Source organism: Sceloporus undulatus, chromosome 3 (genome assembly GCF_019175285.1).
Source record: "Sceloporus undulatus isolate JIND9_A2432 ecotype Alabama chromosome 3, SceUnd_v1.1, whole genome shotgun sequence".
In the NCBI taxonomy this organism is placed as follows: Eukaryota; Metazoa; Chordata; class Lepidosauria; order Squamata; family Phrynosomatidae; genus Sceloporus; species Sceloporus undulatus.
In genome coordinates, this window is record NC_056524.1 from 142,565,987 (window position 1) to 142,571,100 (window position 5,114).

Consider the following 5,114-nt stretch of genomic DNA (forward strand, 5'->3'; position numbering starts at 1 on the left):
GCCTTCTTCATGACCATTGTTTCTGTTCCTTGAACAGTTGAATATCAGGTCTTCCATTGGGGTTCAGCAGGGTTTTTTAAATTATTGCTACCAAAAGGGTTACATTTTATATAATATGAGTATTGACAAGTGGTCACTCGTCATTAAGCTTTGTTTTCAGAATGTTCTGGAAGTTTGTGTGATATGAGTATCATCTTTAGAAGTCATGACCTACTTTTCATAACTAGGCAGTAGTGGAACACATGCACTGTTTACCTATTCTAAACATTCATTCACTTATACTTAATAAATTCTGCCGAAGATAAGGAATTAGGTGACTTGATATTCATGAGATTAGAATCTTGTAACAAGGAGACATGGTTGGAACCAGGCAGTTGTAATTAGGATTCATGTGAAGCTTATTTAGATTGCATTCATTTTAGTAAATTTACACAAGAAATGGATCTACAGCCTGCTTGCAGCCAATTGGTGTAGGAACCCCATTCACTTTTCCCTTCTGATCAAGTAGTGGGGGGAAAGGCTTTGGTCTTGTACTGCTAGGGTCAAAACAGCAGCCTTAACCAAAACTATGTAGGAGCATCAATGTCAATCTTCTCAATGTCCCACACTTGCTGCAGGCTGAGAGGCTTTCATCATTCCTAAATCTCAGCAGGCAAATCTCCGTTACTAAGCCAAAAAGCCAGCCTTGTCCGAAGATGACTCCGGTGGTCATGTGGCCAGCATGGCTGCACCGAACTCTATTACCTTTCTACCAAAGTGGTACCTATATATCTACTTGCATTAGCATGCTTTCAAACTGCTAGGTTGGCAGAAGCTGGGACTACTGACAGGACCTCACCCCATCATACAGCACTCAGGCCTTGAACTGCTAACTTTCTGATCCTCTGATTGTCAGAATTGGAGTCTTAACCACTGAGCCACTGCATCCCCAACTTCTCATTACAATTTAGGAATAAGGAGGCCGGTGCCCTTGAATTCTATTTATTTATTTATGCATGTTTAGCAAATAGATGTCTATATTAAAAAACAATAATTGTAAGCTGCTCTGATAGCCTTTAAGGCTGAAGGGCGAGGTATAAGTACTCTAATAAATAAAATAAACAAATATATCTAAACCCCATAATCCTCTTAACATTGCTGTGGCAGCGCTTCTCCATGATTAAAAAGTGTGACTTTAAAATTTACTGTACAGACAAATTGACAATTAGTTGAAAGGCAGCTATAAAGGAACAGTTAGAATTGTCCACACGATTGTATTTCCCATTTCTATGTATGGTTGTGAACGCTGGACAGTGAAGAAGTTGATAGGAAGAAAAGGAACTCATTTGAAGTGAAGAGTTCTGCAGACTGCTAAAAAGACAAATAATTGGGTCTTAAGAGCAAATCAAACCTAGAAGCCAAGATAGCTAAAATGAGACTGTCACACATTGGCCATATCATGAGAAGAGGTTTGCTAGAAAAGATGCTAGTGCTCAGTAAGGCAGAAGGCAGTAGAAGATTAGGACCGCATTCCAGATGGATAGACTCAATAAAGGAAGCCATGGTCCTGAGTCTCCAAGGCTATTCAAAAAAAACAAACAGCTTCATTTATGTACTGCTTCATACTGAACTAACAGTGTCTAAGCAGTTTACAACTGTGAGCTATTCATTAATGATGTGGAAGTCTCAGCATAGCTGTAAGTCAAAATTGATAACTGTTAACAAAATTATGTGATCTCTGTCTTTAATGCATGTATGGTCATGGAAGTCATTATTTTCAAAGTAACAGTGATCAAAGAGGAAAACTTCCCCTTGATAGTGAAACTGTCAATTTGCACCACAGAATTATAAGGCAGAAATTGTTTGCCTGCATACATAAGAAAGTGGTGAAGTTCATATATGTGATGGGCAGGTGGCAGCAAATAGATTGCTTACTTATTTCAAGATCACCCGTTGCAGACTGTAGTGTTCTGGAAGTTATTGCTTAGCAGAACACTTGCCAGTAGGACTACTGACAAGTTCAAATGAGAGTAATTGACGTGTTTTGCTCAGGAATGTGCAAGTGCCTTTAGACACTTCAGTGGTGCTGTCTTACCTGGCTTCAGAAGAGACTAGAAGGGCATGAAAAACGTGGGAGGGCCTGCTCAGTCATGATTTCTACTAGTGCTAGGTGGTGCTTTTGAAACTGCATCCAAGTGGTCCGATAAAATGAAGTTTCCTTTTCCTTTCCCTAATGCTAGTCCTGGTGTTAACACGAGAAAACAATTAGCAGTTTTAACACAAATCAAAAACATAAACTAGCACTCCTGGCAAACCATAGCTCTTGAGGAATGGGCTGCCCCATGCTGTGGTCAAGCCCTCTGTCTTAGAGCCACTTCTCCACTGGTGTAGAGAGAGCTTGTAGCACCTTTGAGACTAACTGAAATAAAGAAGTTGGCAGCATTAGTTAGTCTCAAAGGTGCTACAAGATCTCTTTACACCAGTGGTCCCAAAACTGTGCCCTTTAAGAGATTTTGGACTTCAGTTCCCAGGAGGCTCAGCCATGTTGGCCAATTGCCTGGGATTCTGGGAAGTGAGGTCCAAAATCCCTCCAAGAGCACAGTTTGGGGACCACTGATTTAGGGGATAAGAACCATAGAAGAAGGATAGAATTGGAAGATACACCAATAATAATAATAATAGGTTTTATTTATATACCGCCCAATCACTGGGAATCCGAGCGGTTTACAATAGAGGGGATAACAGACAGTTCCCTGCCCACAGGCTTACAATCTAAAAGACACGACACAAAAGGAGAAGGGAATGGTGAGGGGGGGGGGGGGAGGGAATCAGGTCCAGCATTCTTCTCTCCCTCTGAGGCCTGGACCAAGGCAGATGGACCGGAGGGAGGGCTCTTCTACTTCAGGCTAGCCCCTGATGGTCCTGATGGACCATCCAGTCCAATCCCATTCAGCCATGCAGGAACTCACAATCAAAGCACCTCTTGTGACAAGATGGCTACACAGTCTCTGTTTAAATGGCCTCCCTTTGGTCTAAAGCAATGGTCCCCAAACTGTGCCCTTGGCTGATGCTCCTTGGAGCTGAAGTTCAAAACCTCTTCAAGGGCACAGTTTGGGGACCACTGATGTAGAGAGATCTTGTAGCACTGACTAATGCTGCCAACTTCTTTATTTCAGTTGGTCTCAAAGGTGCTACAAGATCTCTGGCCTTCTACGGTTGGGTTTTGTTTTTGGACTACAGCTCCCAGAAGCCTCTGCCATCTTGGCCAATAGCCTGGGATTCTGGGAGCTGAAGTCCCAAACCCCTGGAAGGCCAGGGTTTGGGAGTCACTGTAACCTGGGCCTTAAAATGCTTGGTCTCCCAGCATTGCCATCATCATGGTGCAGTGCAGTGGTCCCCAAACTCTGCTCTTGAAGGATTTTTGGACTTCAGCTCCCAGAACCCCAGGCTGTTGGCCAAGAAGGGAGAGGCTTCTGGGAGTTGTAGTCCAAAAAATAACAACCCTAGAAGGCCAGAGATCTTGTAGCACCTTTGAGACTAACTGAAATAATGAGGTTGGCAGCATTAGTTAGTCTCAAAGGTGCTTCAAGATCTCTCTACAATTCAGTGGTCCCCAAACGGTGCCCTTTAAGAGATTTTGGACTACAGCTCCCAGAAGCCTCTGCCATCTTGGCCAATAGTCTTGGATTCTGGGAACTGAGGTCCAAAATCCCTCCAAGAGCACAGTTTGGGGGACCATCGCGCTACATATTGATCCTACAGTTATCACATTAATGGCGCTGGGTCGCTTTAACAGCCAGGGGCTGCCTCCTGTTGCATCATGGGACTTGTAGTTTGGGAAGGAGCGTTTGAATATCCAGCTAGAGAGCTCTTAAGCCTCACTGAACTACAAACCCCAAAATGCAACAGGAGGCCGTCAGAGCAGTCAAAGCCATCAAGCAACGTTTTAAGAGTGTGCGACAGTCTAACACGAATATATCTTTGGAGTGAACCCCCCTGAAAGGCTAGGGTTTGGGAATCACTGTCCTGGGGCTTTAAAATGCGATGTCTCCCTGTTATTGCCACGGTGCAAATGCCTTTAGTAAAAACAGTCACCTCACAAGAGACCAGCTGGCTTAAGCAGGCTACATGTGAAAGGGATTTGGAGTCCCAAGGAGACCACAAGTTGAGCATGAGTCAACAGTGTGATGCGGCAGCTAACAAGGCCAATGCGATTTTAGGCTGCATCAATAGAAGTATACTGTCTAGATCAGGAAAAGTTATAGTGCCACTAGATTCTGCTTTGGTCAGGTCCCACCTAGAATATTGTGTCCAGTTCTGGGTACAATTAAAAAAGGACATTGAGAAACTGGAGCATGTCCAAAGGAGGGCGACTAAAACGGTGAAGGGTCTGGAAACCTTGCCCTATGAGGAAAGGCTCAGGGAGCTGGGGATGTTTAGCCTGGAGAAGAGAAGGTTAAGAGGTGATATGATAGCCCTGTTTCAATATTTGAAGGGATGTCATATTGAGGAGGGAGCAAGCTTGTTTTCTGCTGCTCCAGAAAACAGGACCCAGAACAATGGATGCAAGCTCCAGGAAAAGAGATTCCACCTCAACATTAGGAGGAACCTCCTGAGAGTAAGGGCTGCTCGACAGTGGAACACACTCCTCTCGGAGAGTGATGGAGTCTGCTTCCTTCGACAGAGGCTGGATGGCCATCTGTCACAGGGGATGCTTGGACTGAGAGTTCCTGCATGGCAGAAGGGGGCTGGACTGGCTGTCTCTTGGGGTCTCTTCCATCTCTACCATTCTATGCTTCTATGACTATAGAGACAGGAAAGTAGAGAAACCCCACCTCCCTCCCTCCCTGCCCTGCCATCGCCCTTTTAAAGAAGGAGGGAGGCGGTGACCGGAAGGGTTTCAACGCGGAAGAAGGAGGAGGGGAGATGGAGGAGGCCTCAGCTTGGGCCCAAGTCCCAGGTAGAGCAGCCCGGCCTGAGCCGTCCCTCAGGCCTGCTGTCTCCTGAGGCCCAGGGCCTGACCCTTTGGCTCTCACGGCTCTGCCTTGTTGGGGAAGAAGAAGAGGAGGGAGGAGGAGCAGGAAGGAGGAAGGCCTCTGCAAACGTTAACGTCTGGAGTGTGGGACACGTCTCGG